At 43.2% G+C, this 16,985-nt stretch overlaps 1 long non-coding RNA gene across 1 annotated transcript; it reads left to right on the top strand.

Moving 5' to 3' along the window:
* Positions 1–14,252: 14,252 nt before the first annotated feature.
* Positions 14,253–16,583, top strand: LOC110490517. Its single transcript, XR_002468711.2, has 2 exons — positions 14,253–14,460; positions 14,599–16,583. It is a non-coding gene; the product is annotated as an uncharacterized LOC110490517 (long non-coding RNA).
* Positions 16,584–16,985: the final 402 nt, after the last annotated feature.

Genomic DNA, 16,985 nt, shown 5'->3' with positions numbered 1-16,985 from the left:
GTCTTCTCATTTTGCAACCAATCTTCATCTTTGAGACACCCAACCACATACCTTGTCTCAACCTACCCAGGGTTGGGGCTGTTAAAGACAAGTGTCTTAAGCTGACTGAAACAACCATCACCATTCCAGAAAGAGGAGAGAGACTTATTATGATAGATTCTAAAAGATGTTGGCAGGCTCTACTTGGACGTTTGTGATTCTGACCACCTGAGCTAAGACCACATGGGTTCTGCTGTGTGAGCTCTCTAGGAACATGGTGATGTGACGTGAGCGGGAGTCACTCCTGTCTGCAAGGCACCAATCAAGGGAGGTGGTTTCTTAGCCCTGACAGTGTAGTGTCAGTCTGGTAGGTGGTCTTTAAGGTGCTCCGTGGAGGTGCTGTGACAGGGCTATCTGCTTCTGAATGAAAGAGACAGGCCCAGAGATCTGGTACCAGATGACTAGTAGAGCTAAGGAAGAAGGAAGAAGGAGCCACATACATACAGATGTATGTTATATAGCCACACTGCCAAACCCATTGGCCAAATGCATTACTTACCGGTTCCCTATGGCCTGCTCACTAACTCAATTATTCAGTCACATGCTCACACATACATACACACACGCACACACACTGACCATGTGTCCCTGTCTGCCAGACCTGTGAGGTTTCCCATTAGTTGGGGTGCAGTGTGCTGGAGAGGCGCGCTGGGGCGAGAGACATCAATTTGCTTCCTCTAATGCGCTCGCTGCCCCCACAAGACATATTGATTATTTTTTCCCCGCAAAGAGACAAACAGCATTTTCTGGGGCATAATGGAGATGGATGGTGGGTTTATGAGCAGCCCTGAGGAGAAGGTGTTGGGGGGGGGGGCACCCCTCCTTCATACTCTCCAGACCCCCCAACAAAAAACAGCTGAAAACAAACATAGCTAACAGGAAGAGGAAGAGATGAGGCGATGGGGTTGCTGCGGCAGAGGGGGGGTGTAAACGGGGATGGAGGGAGGCAGATGTCGAGGAGCGATGTTCCTTCATTAGATACCTCCTCCCTGGAGAACCCCCTCGATCACCCCCCCATCTTAATGGCCGCCACACTGAGAGTTGCAGCTGCTTCAATATTAACTCTGCATCAACACCAGCCTCGGATAGGTTTACCTTACATCTAGCCCATCTGCAGTGGAATTTACCTACCAAACAGCTGAAGAGTGATTGTATTTATTTTACATTTATGTGTTGTAGGCTTTATTTAACATGTTTTTAGACTTTCAGTTGATTCATAGTTGAATTTTCTTTCGACGTGATATTTGACTATTTGTAAGTCTTTTGATATTTATTTAGTCCCGTCCTGTCAGGAGATAGTGGTGTTTGCTATAGCAGCAGGCACTCAAAGAGCTCTTCACCAATCTAGTTATGCCTAGCAGTCATTACCTCAGGGAAAGGAAAAAGGAAGGGTACATTTTAAATGTATTTAGACAGAGCTCCTGCCAGGGAATGGAATGAGGATAGCAAGAAATGTTAGAGCTTTGAGACACCATGAGATCGTACATCAGGTCGCCTAGCGGTTGCGGGGGTTGGTTCAGGAACCAAAAGGTCGCTGGTTTGAATGTCGGAGCAGACTAGGTGAAAAATCTGCCGATGTGCCCTTGAGCAAGGCACCTAACCCTAATTGCTCCTGTAATTCGCTCTGGATAAGAGTGTCTGCTAAAAACGACAAAACATTTTTTTTTTAAACTCACCAACCGTGCTCTCCATCATAGATAAGACCTTCAGTTGGGATTTTGCTTCCCACTGGTAAGGTGAAAGGATGCCGTCTTTGATCATAATTCTGATCAATACTCTGCTGACAGGTCATCATCACCTGAGCCAACCTTGCTTTTTGACAGCTCTTTGAAATATCTGAATTCCCTTTCTTTCCCACTACCATATTTTGTTTTAAGAAGTGTCTTTTTTTTAAATGGTTTGTTTGACAGAGCTGACCGGTTCTCCACACTAGACATTTTCTTTATTTAATTCTAAACTTTGCGATATTGACCTTCGACCCTCTGTCTTTTCTACTCTACCTCCTTTCACTCATCACATTTTAAGATCCCCCATAATTGATTTGTTCACTTTTAATTCCACAGTAAAACCCCTGCGTTCGGTTATTAGAAATGCATTAACTGTCACTCAAAGAAATGTTCTCCCATTTGAATGATGCATAATGTTAATAGTGGAGTTAATGAGTCCCGATATAGGCTAAGTTAAAAACATGCATTTTATAATTGTAATTGTTGCCAACTGGGCATCCAAACCCAACCCCATGTCATTGTTGAAAAATAGAGAGCATGAGACTGGGTAGCATTAACCTTGTGTAGGGCTTTTTATTGTCATTCACAGACAAACATCTCAGATACCTGAAAATACATCAAACAGAACAGCCCCTAACTGAAAGGAGTCTGACACACGGTAGACAGAACAGGAGAGTGAGCTTAACATATACATACTGTTACCACACAGAGCAGAGCCAAGCTGTCAGTGATCACAACAAACGTTATATGGGAGGGTTATTACTGGCCCAGCCTGATAAGAGGAATGATCTGCAGTGCTGATAAAACCGGCGGGTGGGATGGAGGGAGGAGGCGTCTGCTGGCTATTATCCTGCATCGATTTACTCCTGTCAAGGTTGGCTGGGCACGTAATGAAGTGTGGGATCTTGGGATGGCGTGCATGCTCGTCTGCACCATATAGCTTTTTGGTGATATTGGGATTCTACGAGCGTTGGCGTCCGGGTGTGTGTGAGTGATTGTGGACGGGAGAGGAGGTGTTTTCTGCAATCACATTTTATTGCACAAATAAAGTGTTTTCTCTTTCATCCTGTTTGATTGATTGAATGCTTGCTTGTTTTTTTGATTGATTAAAGATTGTTGCTACCTTTAGCAACAATTCAGTTGGTCAGCACAGAATTCACTGAACGACTGCAAAGGGTATGTGATTGTCCCTGTGTAGAATTTCCATGACAGGTATAAGGTAGAACTCGCCTTCAACATCCTTTTCGTTTTCTCTCTAGGCACCTCTCTCCCTCTGACTTTCTCTCTCTCCCTCCCTGCATCTATCTATCTCTCTCTCTCTCTAATCCATGGCCCTACAGATTCTCTTTGTACTGCTGTCTGACAAGTCGGCTCATTCTCCAGCTCTAAGGGCTGCCCCGGTGCTTGGGATAATGGGACGATACGCTGGGTGCCGTGGCGTGATAAGCCCGGAGGATGCTGGGAAACACACAGAGTGTCACCCAAAGCGATAAAGCTCTATTGTCTTCTGTGTCTGCAGAGCCGGGATTATGGTTTTATGGACGGCTTTAGATTTTCGCAGAGGCTTTTGGAGAACGGCATGCAACACAGACACCATGGCCGTTCAGGCAGACAGCGTGAGCATGAGACAGACGTCTACAGCACGTTTTCACATCTGTCTCATCCAATCGTCCTCTCTGTTTCTCGAAAGACTCGCACCCTCCAATCATGTTATGTGTCTGTATGTATGAAATCACCTCACCCAATAGCCTTGCCTGATGACTTTTTGCTCAGGAAGCTCTCATCCAATAGCTTTTGTGAGAAATACACAATGGCATCTACGCCGTTATCCAGTTATCCATCTCTGTCTCGTGATCTTTGATGCTATGGCGCAACAACCAGGCTATGATATTGATCTAGCCAAGGGGACTATTTATCAAAATGTTTTCTTTCAGTAATACCACCCAAACCTTCTGTTTCCTGCAACACTATAGGAAGTGTTCAATTTGCAAAGAAGTGCTATTGTGTGGCTTTAATACCCAAGTGACTTTTTCTTCTGTTCTTGCAGAAAGGCGTGTTTCAGCACCAGAGGCAGCTAAAGTTCTATTGAGTATGCACCCCAAAGGAGCTTGATAATGTACTTTCTCTTCCTCTTTTGCAAGAGCGAAGCATTTTGTCTTGAAATGTATCTGGTTGTTTAGATAGAGAACAGACCAGTGTAAGAGGACATGTAATATACATCTACCAAGATAATGCACAACTTGTGTATCAGATAAGGTTGGAAGAAAAACCAACGTAGACTAAGTGTAGACGAAATCTTGCCTCTACAACCCTAGGAATACTGTGATATGCATTCTGAAAGAGCATAGGTTTCAGAGAGAAAAAAAGGTGATTCTGCTGACGTCCATTGCGATATTGGGATATAGAGACTCTTAGTGAGACCGGGAGAGGGGTCCACCAGTTCTAGCAGAGATTGATATCAGAGATCGATAAGGAACACAGATAAGCACAGTTCTGCTATAGATAACCACCGTGCCATTTCAAGCCATCATCCTGGATGTTCCCATTAGGCTGCGGTTCACCCACTCCTGACCCCAATCTCCAAGACATCTCGGCAGAGACATGATGAGGAGGGGGGGCGGTGGAGATTCGTGGGCACCTTTTCTCAAATCGCCTACCACCCATCCCTTTGACACAGCCTTAACAATTGAGTAGGGGAGCAGTGGGCTGACCTTGACCGCTCAGATGACGGAGTGGGGGAACACCTCATGTGAGCAGATCCCCTAAAAATAGCATGGGCGGCAATTAAGCGCCAATCTAATCATCCGCCTGCGTAGACGAGCCGACGATTCCACCCTCATATTCCCCAGGCTTTCCAGACCATTTCCTCATCATCTTTGGCTATCTGTTTAATTACGCCCCCGTCAGCCCTAGATGAGGGAGCGATAGCCTTATCACCACGGCTCATTTCCAAATCCATGAAATTAATCAAGCTAACCTCCCATCAGCAGACTGCTATGGCTTGGTGGCTCGGTGACATAGTGGCATAGTGGAGTCAGTGTGAGAACTTAGCTAACTGGAACTTTAGTGCTTTTCCCAGGGAACAGAGGATGTTCCTAGACCTGGAGCAACGATGTTCCCCAAGGTGCTCCTTACATACAGTTCTAAGGCACAGCTGTTTAGATGCATAGTTCACAAAATATGATCATGTTGCCTAATAAACCTGACCAATTGTAAGGTATTAGTGAGTACCTTTACAAAGTGTCATCAGTGGCAGTGCAGCTGTTCCAACTGCCCACTCTCCAGAGGAAAAGACTGTGCTCGGCCAGCTAAAGCCAGGCTGAGTTTCTCTCCGAGGTGCACTCCATTCTGACAGCCAGGGTCTCAGACATCGATTTTGGACGCGAAGGTTGGGCGGATCCGTCACCACGTCGGGGGCTGGCAGCAGAACCAGACAGGCGGATGGAGAGCTCCCTCTAGGTTTGAGCCGTCATTTATCTCTAAATGACGGCAGATGGTGGGCTTGGTGCCGGTGCCATCCTCTCAATCTCCCAAGGTGCATTTCTCTGATGTATGTGGATGAGGGGAGGGCTGGGAAGTGGCTGTGCACATCTGTGCTGCTCGATAACGGGGGGCTAAGTGTGTCTGTGTGCTAGCCGTAACTTGTTGCACATTAATCATACCACCTTCCTATTAGTTTATTCACTTTTTAGCTACATCTCTCACCTCTTGTCCCTCTCAAGTGGTGAAAGAAGCCCTCCATTCGATTCTGTGGAGGAATTCTTACCGACAAGATTTCACACTGTTACAGCCCAATGGACACTAAATTCTGTTCTGAAGTTAAAGTATTCCTAGTTCAGTTTTAATAGTATAACACAGGGTATCCCAAACGTGGTCCTCAGGAACCCAAGGGGTTATTGTTTTTTGCCCAACACTACAAAGCTGATTCAAATGATCAACTAATCATCAGGCTTTGATCAAGCTGTGTAGTGATATGGCAAAAAACAAAATGTGCACCCCTTGAAGTCCCGAGGATGAGTTTGGGATACCCTGTGTTACACCAATAAAACTGAACCCCTTGAAGTCCCGAGGATGAGTTTGGGATACCCTGTGTTACACCATTAAAACTGAACCCCTTGAAGTCCCGAGGATGAGTTTGGGATACCCTGTGTTACACCATTAAAACTGAACCCCTTGAAGTCCCGAGGATGAGTTTGGGATACCCTGTGTTACACCATTAAAACTGAACCCCTTGAAGTCCCGAGGATGAGTTTGGGATACCCTGTGTTACACCATTAAAACTGAACCCCTTGAAGTCCCGAGGATGAGTTTGGGATACCCTGTGTTACACCAATAAAACTGAACCCCTTTGGGTCCCGGGTACTGAGTTTGGGATACCCTGTGTTACACCATTAAAACGGAACCCCTTTGGGTCCCGGGTACCGAGTTTGGGAAACCCTGGTATAATATGTATCAAAGATGATTGGGTTTGTAACACATGAGTTGTAATATATTCTGAGAGCTGTAATGCCTCAACATCCTGTATTCCTTGAAACTGCTCTCTCTTTGTCACTCACACAAACACTCAAAACACATAGTAGACAGCAGGTGTATTTGGACAGTAGAGGCCCGTCGTCATTGGCTGATCTCCTTGTTAGGGTCATCTCATGGTATTATTAACCCTGGCCTCTTGCCAGAACCATTAGAGTGGAGATAACGCCGTCATTAGCCCATCCACGTCCTAACGCTCACATCTCCATGGAAACCCTGGGCTCTGGCTGCTCCGCGAGGCACCCTTGGGATGCTCCCTGCGTCGTCATGGGGTGGCAGCTCAGGAGTGAAAGATGATTTAGCGGCTGCATCAGGGAGCTGGCAGATTGGTGGCAGGGAAATAAGGGCCAGCAAACAGTCAGCAGGGTGATTGGCTCAGCAATAACAGAACGCCCCTTTGCCGACAGGGACCGGCACTATGCGGATGCAATGACAAAACAGACAGGTAGCGAACTCCGTCGGGGCTTTACGAGGCGTGACTTGCTTTCGCATAGACTTGATTGTAGATGTGCCATTCAGTAGTGTGATTATGTAATGATGGGAAACTCTTACTGCACCTTAATGTTAAGCATGGCCTAATGTCCATCTTAATAATACCGCACGTAAACTTACATGCACCTTAATGTTAAGCATGGCGTAATGTCCATCTTAATAATACTGTACGTAAACTTACATGCACCTTAATGTTAAGCATGGCCTAATGTCCATCTTAATAATACCGTACGTAAACTTACATGCACCTTAATGTTAAGCATGGCGTAATGTCCATCTTAATAATACCGTACGTAAACTTACATGCACCTTAATGTTAAGCATGGCGTAATGTCCATCTTAATAATACCGTACGTAAACTTACATGCACCTTAATGTTAAGCATGGCCTAATGTCCATCTTAATAATACCGTACGTAAACTTACATGCACCTTAATGTTAAGCATGGCGTAATGTCCATCTTAATAATACCGTACGTAAACGTACATGCACCTTAATGATAAGCATGGCCTAATGTCCATCTTAATAATACCGTACGTAAACTTACATGCACCTTAATGTTAAGCATGGCCTAATGTCCATCTTAATAATACCGTACGTAAACTTACATGCACCTTAATGTTAAGCATGGCCTAATGTCCATCTTAATGTTAAGCATGGCCTAATGTCCATCTTAATAATACCACACGTAAACTTACATGCACCTTAATGTTAAGCATGGCGTAATGTCCATCTTAATAATACCGTACGTAAACTTACATGCACCTTAATGTTAAGCATGGCGTAATGTCCATCTTAATAATACCGTACGTAAACTTACATGCACCTTAATGTTAAGCATGGCCTAATGTCCATCTTAATAATACCGTACGTAAACTTACATGCACCTTAATGTTAAGCATGGCGTAATGTCCATCTTAATAATACCGTACGTAAACTTACATGCACCTTAATGTTAAGCATGGCCTAATGTCCATCTTAATAATACCGCACGTAAACTTACATGCACCTCAATGTTAAGCATGGCGTAATGTCCATCTTAATAATACCGCACGTAAACTTACATGCACCTTAATGTTAAGCATGGCCTAATGTCCATCTTAATAATACCGTACGTAAACTTACATGCACCTTAATGTTAAGCATGGCGTAATGTCCATCTTAATAATACCATACGTAAACTTACATGCACCTTAATGTTAAGCATGGCGTAATGTCCATCTTAATAATACCGTACGTAAACTTACATGCACCTTAATGTTAAGCATGGCCTAATGTCCATCTTAATAATACTGTACGTGAACTTACATGCACCTTAATGTTAAGCATGGCCTAATATCCATCTTAATAATTCCGCACGTAAACTTACATGCACCTTAATGTTAAGCATGGCCTAATGTCCATCTTAATAATACCGTACGTAAACTTACATGCACCTTAATGTTAAGCATGGCGTAATGTCCATCTTAATAATACTGTACGTAAACTTACATGCACCTTAATGTTAAGCATGGCCTAATGTCCATCTTAATAATACCGCACGTAAACTTACATGCACCTTAATGTTAAGCATGGCGTAATGTCCATCTTAATAATACCGTACGTAAACTTACATGCACCTTAATGTTAAGCATGGCCTAATGTCCATCTTAATAATACCGTACGTAAACTTACATGCACCTTAATGTTAAGCATGGCCTAATGTCCATCTTAATAATACCGTACGTAAACTTACATGCACCTTAATGTTAAGCATGGCGTAATGTCCATCTTAATAATACCGTACGTAAACTTACATGCACCTTAATGTTAAGCATGGCGTAATGTCCATCTTAATAATACCACACGTAAACTTACATGCACCTTAATGTTAAGCATGGCGTAATGTCCATCTTAATAATACCGTACGTAAACTTACATGCACCTTAATGTTAAGCATGGTGTAATGTCCATCTTAATAATACCACACGTAAACTTACATGCACCTTAATGTTAATCATGGCGTAATGTCCATCTTAATAATACCACACGTAAACTTACATGCACCTTAATGTTGTACTCGTTGTGTTATTGTACTCTTGTTATTCAGTGCTGTCAGCATGTTATAAACCTGCTGCAGTCTATCAGAAATTGTCCCATTAGATGCCAGTACATCTTCCAACATCCCTCCATCTGCAGCGGGTGGATGAAGAAATTATTTAATTCATTGAGTCATTCATGCCCAAATAAACCATTAAATGATTATGTTTGCGAATGACACTGTTCTTTATTGAGAGTTCAAAGGAGTATCAAACTAGTGAGTTCTTGTATTTGCTTTCCAAGTCTGTTGGTTCATGCTGTTTGATCACACTATGGGCAAGGCAACTGAGCAGATTGTCCTGACAGATTGGTGTGGAGGATGAATCTGGAACAAACGTGTGGGAAGCAGAAGATTCTGTTGGATAATTATCCTCCTTAAAGCCCCTCTTTTACTAAAATATATCAGTGTAATATACCAATGCATACACTTGGTGGGCCTGCAAGCCAGAGCTTTGCCTTCAGCTCTCTATATGCTTGTAACACGCCACGGCATGTTGATAAACCAACAGCTGTTGTTATGGTTGTTTTCATTGTTTGAATTGGCAAATGTCTTTAGTGACGGCAAAACTGAAACGCACCCTTCAATCAATTTCAGCAGCGCCCAATGATGCCAGACGGTTGGAAAATGTATCCCATAACAGGAGTTACGGTGGATCTCCTTTAGACTTTGAAAGTTTTATAGTCGCAGGTCCTTGTTGGATTCAAAAGCTAAACAAAGTATGTATTGTATGTCATACCAAAGGGTGACTTTAGGGTTTTAACAAAGTAGGTGTCGAACATAAAACATGAACAGAATAATGGTCAATTTGGGGTGTGTTTGTTTAGCGAAATGTTGAATTGTGAACGCTCCAGACGGTTTACAGAGCTTCTAGGAAAGCTGACACTGACTTACCCCCCAAAAACATCTCTATCTAGTCAAGATCCCCCACTGACTCCTAACATCGATCCTCAGCACAGAGAGAGACAGTTCGGGTCTAAATATTGTCCTTTGTTGTCTCTTAGGGACAGACCCAGCTACAGAGGCTTTCCGGTGTACTTGGCCTGAATGTGTTATTGTTGTTTCGCTGTGTAGACCACATCATCACTTGATGCAGACTAATAAACTGCTGAAGGACAGTATTCTGAAACAAGATGTAAAGTATTACAGATTCTAACACAACAGGAAGACTGCTGTATAGCTGGCTCACAACAGGGAGTCACTTTTGGATGAAAACTGACATTTTAATATGTTATTTGTCAATGGGACAGAACATGCAAAGACAGTTCGTGTCTTTGGAAAGGGCCTTTGCAAATATGTATAAGCAATATTGACAGAGCTTTGGGAGTTCTAGTGCTGTAGTGGTTCAGACACAGTTCTGAGGACCTTTGGGCAGAGTCGTGGAGTAAAATAGCACCTGTTCTCCAAGGGAGCTGACAGGGTGACCTGTAGAGTATATGGCTAGACGGTATTCTCAAGGTTAGAGTGTCCTCTTCCGCCCTTGAGATCACACGCAAACACTCCGGGAAAGTTTTTACGTTGTGCCTGCCGCCTGCTCCTTGCTGACTGGCAGCTCATTAGGGCAGCGACGCGCCATGCACGTGTTTGCTCCCAGACAGGCCGCGCCACGGGCTGCATGCTAATTGGGGAGGCGTAGCCGGTGTTGAAACGACCTTGTGTCCGCACCAGGCTCTGATTATGTGATGGGGGCGGCTTGGCGGGATGCCCACGCGGGTGATTCGCAAACAGGTTTTGTTGTCTGCCTAGCAGGGGGTCTCTCTCCTCTGCTCTGTCTTGCTACTCCTCACCCCTTATTCCTCTCGCGATGCCTTGAGTCTAATCTGACCTCCAGGTTTCATAACAAAGTCAGCCAACTCTGACCATTCATCCACCTTGAGAGCCGTGAAATGAGAGAGAGAGTGAGAGAAATGAAAGAAAGAGAAAGATGTGAGAGAGGATAAGAAATAACGTTGAATAAGGACAGACAGGTGTAGAAAAAATTCTACAAACAAAGTTAGACTTTTCCAGTCGGAATCAATGCAGCATGTACAGTTATATTAGTTGTAACCGAATGCTATACTTGCCGAGTCATTCACCAACAGGCAGTGCAATTTAAAGGTGCATTATGTAGAAATCACTCTGCCATTTCCTGGTTGCTAAAATTATAATAGTTTGCCTTATTTCAGTTTATGTGACAAAACAAGCAACTATAGTGTAGAGAATCATTGTACCATCTAAACCGCTGTGAAATATATTTTCAATAACCAAAAATATTGTATTTTCAGCTGTTTGAAGCTGGTGTACAAAACCGAAAGTAAAAGAAGCAAAAACGACAGATCTATAACTAACATTTCTATGTGAATTTAATCCAGTCGCCCAAAAAAGTACATATTGCAGCTTTAACTGCAATATTTTTGTCTTTCATAACATTGTCATCATATGGTAGATATATCATAGCAGGGCTCTCTTCTCACAATGCAGGAGGCAGGTTTTCAGAGTAAAAAATAATGACTAGAGTAGGCTGAATTAAGGCCAGTCAATGATCCACATGTGCACACACGCACACACACACACACACACACACACACACACACACACACACACACACGCACACACACACACACACACACACACCATGGAGAGGGTTGCCAGCCAGAGTGTTTAAGTGCCATCAGTCCTCCTGCCCTGCCCTCGTAGATAAAGAGGGGCCTGCCATCAGCCACACGGCCGTCTCGTTCAGTCCTCATTAAAAAGCCATCGTATTAAGAAATCATTTCAGCTTGTCCTGATGAGCCTTTTATTGCCTACTCTAAAATATTTTCACTTATCGAGGAGTCGAAGGGAGTGGGAGTGCTATGGAGAACGAGAGGTAGAAAGAGAACGAGAAAGAAGCTGAATGGAAGATTGCAGGGGAGGCCAGATTAGATTTTTAAGAGCATTTTATCATGACATTTTGAAGGCTATTTCATCCTTAGGGGTGAAATGCTGGCTTTGGCTTCTCCAACATCAGATATGGCTGTCCTATCTTGCTGCAGGGAAAGACTCTTCAGAGAATTGTTGGCTAAGTTGGGAAGGGGTCTTCAGGTCTTGGTTGTGTTGAATTATTGAGTGCAGTCGTCTGTGTGTGGTGTTGTTCCATGATTTTTTGGGACTTACAGTATTAGGGAAGTTTTCTGACTTGGATGTGTTCTTTGGTCTTTAGCTCAACAGGTGTATCATCGTGAAACGTGTCGTAATAGCTGGAGAGATGCTGGTTATTAGAAACAGTGTTGAGGGGAGATTCCTTCGACTAACATCGCCTATTCTCATGCATGCAGTTTGGTTTGGTTTTGGGGTGTGGCTCAGGGGCAGCCATTACAGCAGTAGCCCATTACTCATCTTCCTAGCTGCTGTCTCAGGGCTCCCGCTCCAGTGCTAATGCAGATTACAGGGATATATGAGGGCTATTTTGTTCTCAGTGGGGTGGGAATGATCACTAGCAACCATAGCTCTCTCAGATGTACGAGTATACATCTGTTCCCACTGTGAAATCGCACCCAAAGATCCATCAGAGCCATAACCCAATCAAATCTGTGGATAGTACATCAATTACACGTTAATTAGCAATTCATAGGAGTTTAATTATTCATGTACAACATGTTAATAGATGGCAAGGCCTTTGTGCAGTTTGGGGTAGTTCCAGAGTCCACTTCTAATGGTTAGAGTGAGTCATTATTCATCTGTTGTGTAAATAGCCCATTTGTCATGTAGTGCTATTGGAGCTAAAATGTTTGAGCAATCTATCTCTCCAATAGCGTCAGTTTGAGGCAGATCAATCGATCATTTTACAATAAATATGTCACTGCTCATTGTGTGCCATGTAATACTGAACTATTTGGAACAAAATAGGACACTTTGAAAAGAAAACCTATTTTTTGCACATCTATCAAATGAGGTTCATAAGGTCTAGAGGAGGCTTCAATTGTGCTGCTAATGGCAGTACTACTAACTCAATTTTTACTGCTGCCAATAAACTTCTCTAGGGTAGGGGGCAGCATTGGGAATTTTGGATGAAAAACTTGCCCAAATTAAACTGCCTGCTACTCAGCCATAAAAGCTAGAATATACATTAATATACATCTAATTAGTAGATTTGGATAGAAAACACTCTGAAGTTTCTAAAACTGTTTGAATGATGTCTGTGAGTATAACAGATCTCATATGGCAGGCAAAAACCTGAGAAAAAATCCAACCAGGAAGTGGGAAATCTGAGGTTTGTAGTTTTTCAACTCTTGGCCTATCGAATACACAGTGTCTATGGGGTCAAATTGCACTTCCTAAGGCTTCCACTAGATGATAACAGTCTTTAGAACCTTATTTGATGCTTCTACTGTGAAGTGGGGGTGAATGAGAGGGGAATAAGTCAGAGGTCTGCCAGAGAGCCACGAGCTCAGTCTAGCGCGTTCATGTGATAGTTAGCTCTGTTCCATTGCAATTCTACAGACAAAGGAATTCTCCGGGTGGAACATTATTGAAGATTGATTCTATACTTCGTTTGACATGTTTCTACGGACTGTAACGGAACTTTGTGACTTTTCGTCTGCTCCTAGTGATCGAGCGTTGTGAGTTTGGATTGTGTACTGAACGCACTAACAAAAAGGAGCTATTTGGACATAAATGATGGAAATTATCGAACAAAACAAACATTTATTGTGGAACTGGGATTCCTGGTAGTGCATTCTGATGAAGATCATCAAAGGTAAGTGAATATTTATAATGCTATTTCTGACCTCTGTTGACTACACAACATGGCGATATCTGTCTGGGTTGTTTTGGTCTATGAGCGCCGTACTCAGATTATTGCACGGTGTGCTTTTTCCGTAAAGTTGTTTTGAAATCTGACACAGCGGTTGCATTAAGGAGAAGTGGATCTAAAATCCCATGCATAACAGTTGTATCTTTTATCAATGTTTATTATGAGTATTTCTGTAAATTGATGTGGCTCTCTGCAAAATCACCGGATGTTTTGGAACTACTGAACATAACGCGCCAATGTAAACTCATGTATTGTGTAACATGAAGTCCTATGAGTGTCATCTGATGAAGATCGTCAAAGGTTAGTGATTCATTTTATCTATATTTCTGCTTTTTGTGACTCCTCTCTTTGGCTGGAAAAATTGGCTGTGTTTTTCTGTGACTTGGCTCTGACCTAACACAATCGTTTGGTTTGCTTTCATCGTCAAGCCTTTTTGAAATTGGACTCTGTGGCTGGATTTACAACAAGATAACCTTTAAAATGGTGTAAAATACATGTATGTTTGAGGAATTTTAATTGTGGGATTTCTGTTGTTTTGAATTTGGCGCCCTGCAGTTTCACTGGCTGTTGACGAGGTGGGACGCTACCATCCCACGTACCCTAGAGAGGTTAACAATAGTGATGTTTAGCAATGGTGATAGTAACTGTCACAGCATTAAATGTATATTATTTAATATAATAATTATAATAATCTATCCCGCCGTTCTTCTTTCAGGGCCCCACAAAATCCAGTCATTTGGAAGAAGTTGTTTCAGCGAACAACATGTCAGCAATTAGCACATTAACAGGTGGGTCGGCTGGTGCCACCATCACACATACAGGTAAGTCATGTCTTCAGAAGATATCTATTATAGAGATAGAGCAAGGTTATCGGTCTATATAATACTTTACGCATTGACCACGTCTATAATTGTACCTGCAATTGTGTAACCCCCCATCCCCCCTCTTTCTAAAAACAGGTCACGAGATGTGCTGGGCTCACCCTCCATGAATCCCAAGAATAGGAGTATAAAAGGAGTTTGAAAGCTCCAATTCAGCTCGAACTCAACCTTACATGACTCCAGTTCCCATCACCAACTTGACTCCAGTCCCTTGTTGTTCAGTCCTGCTGTTTCCACCCAGCGGTTTAGTTGTGACAGTGGCTTTCAATGAGAATCCAGTTGGCCTTCCCTCTCTTGTACCCCTCATTAACGTTGGCCCCCATGTCAGAGCCCTGGACTGCAGAGGGGAAGGCTCTCATGGTGTCTCTGCTGTACGGAGAGCCAGGTCTGATCCCAGCCATGAGGAGCCCACAGGCGGGGAGCCCTGTTTAAAATTCCGCTCTGCAACGTGTCGGCTTTCCAATCCACCGGGATTGCATTATTAAACTTACACAAGCTCATTTCCATACAAAGCAGGATATCAGCGGCAGAGTCATGCATATTTATCGCCGTGTGCCTGGCTTACGCACGAATACACTCGCACAATAACCCGCACGCAGGCATAACTTAGTCGTGGTACATAAGTGAGGGAGGAAACCGAGGTGCATTCCTAATGGTTTGAGCATGAGAGGTCCTGAGTGAGGATGGTCAGTGAAATCTACATGTCAATCACCTGACAAACCGACACATAAATAGGCAGTTTCTCACACACAAACAGGGGAGATGAGATGAGTTACACTTTGAGATCTGACGAGAAGTGTTTTACTGATAATCTACATGCACAGTCATGCACACACGGTCCAGCCAAGCCTCCACTTGTCCATTTTGACTGTTCCCTGCTAGTTGCTAGTTCCCTTAATGTCCCGACTCCCTACTCTCAGTTCCATTTCCCTGCCTGTGTCTCCCCCGTTCCTGCTGCCCCACTGTTCTTCTCCTCCTCCACTAGTTTCCGAGCACCGGTTTCTCCTCTCCTCCTCCTCCTCCCCCTCTTTTCTTCCTTGCCCTCCTTCAGGTGATGTCCGTCCCTCCTCCTCCTCCTCCTGTGAGATTGCTGCTGTGTCTTATGGCTTTTTATTCCTACGTGAGGGTAGATGTGTTCATGTAGGGATAGAAGCCACTAAACACACAGTGAGAGGTCAACGTGCAGGCCAGTAGAGCCAAAGCTTCCTTTTCCACACAGAGCAAATAGCCTGCGGTGACGTTACAGTGGAGTTTGCTGTCTAACTCTAGGCCTACATGCAACCATTAAGTGACTTCAAAACAGAAATGCCAAACACATAGGCCTAAACAGAGTAGCAAATCTCTAAGACCCACCAACGAAAGCCCAGTACTAAAGGCTGTAACAAAGCCGAAGAAAGTCCTAAGATATAGTCCAAAACCAGTCTGTAATTCACTGGTTATCAAACAATCTTGTTCAAGAAATCCTTAAGAAAAGGGATGACATTTCTCTGCTGACAAATGGATGGAATACTTCAAGCTAAGGTAGGTCCACTACATCCATCTAAACTGAGGTGAGTTTCGTCCAGGTTCCCAACCCCAAATAGGCTGAACATTAGAATCCTGAGATGAATCATTGTAAAGTGTAAAATGTTATTCTATGTGCTTTATAATGATGACAAATAAAACCTACTTCTAGCTGCCATCATAGCTGAAGTGTAATAATTCAACACCCTCACTAATGTACATGAATGTACAGGAATGTTCACGCGTTCAAGCATCAATTATTGACAGTGTTTTCTATAGACCTCCAAGCTTTCAGGGAGAATGTGTTGGAATAGATTACTGCCAATGGATTCACTGCCTGAGGCTGCGTGTGCCTGTCTGTTTTCCTGAGTTGAGTTGATGCATTAATATGAAGTCTTTGTATGTATATACATGCATCTCTGTCTTTTAAGAATATATCTTCTGGCAGACTTAGATTTTCCTGTAATAAATAATGCTCTTTTGTGTTTTGCCGTTCTTCATTTGTTTTCTTTCATATTTTCAATGGTGGGACTTGATGAATAAATTATGCATTCAGCCAACCTTCTGTACCGTTCTGTTTCTTTTGCTCATCTGCGCTGTTATTTAAATGATACAAACACACACACCAAACACACAACACCTAGACAAACTTGGGATCTCACATGAAATGCTGAAAGGCTGCCGCAGGGGTTGAAAAAGTCTAAATTCCTACTCATTTCGTATGTAAATATAAATTAAAAAACACACCCAATCATGACCTTTGACCCCTAACACCTGTAATAGCACTGTGTTGAATCTTTTCATAAATTGTCAAAGGAAAATTTTGTAAATTTGTGACAGTGTGTCAAGGCAATATTGATGGGTAAAAAGTTGACACTGGCTTGGCAAACAATGTTTCGGACATGATTGTCAGGGAAAGCCTGAGAGAGTTTGAGTGATTTCAGGGACTGGCGAACCGTGAC

The sequence above is a fragment of the Oncorhynchus mykiss genome, chromosome 15 (assembly GCF_013265735.2).
Source record: "Oncorhynchus mykiss isolate Arlee chromosome 15, USDA_OmykA_1.1, whole genome shotgun sequence".
NCBI classification, from domain to species: Eukaryota; Metazoa; Chordata; class Actinopteri; order Salmoniformes; family Salmonidae; genus Oncorhynchus; species Oncorhynchus mykiss.
The sequence above is the reverse complement of the archived record's forward strand: the minus strand, read 5'-3'. Positions and strand labels throughout refer to the sequence as shown.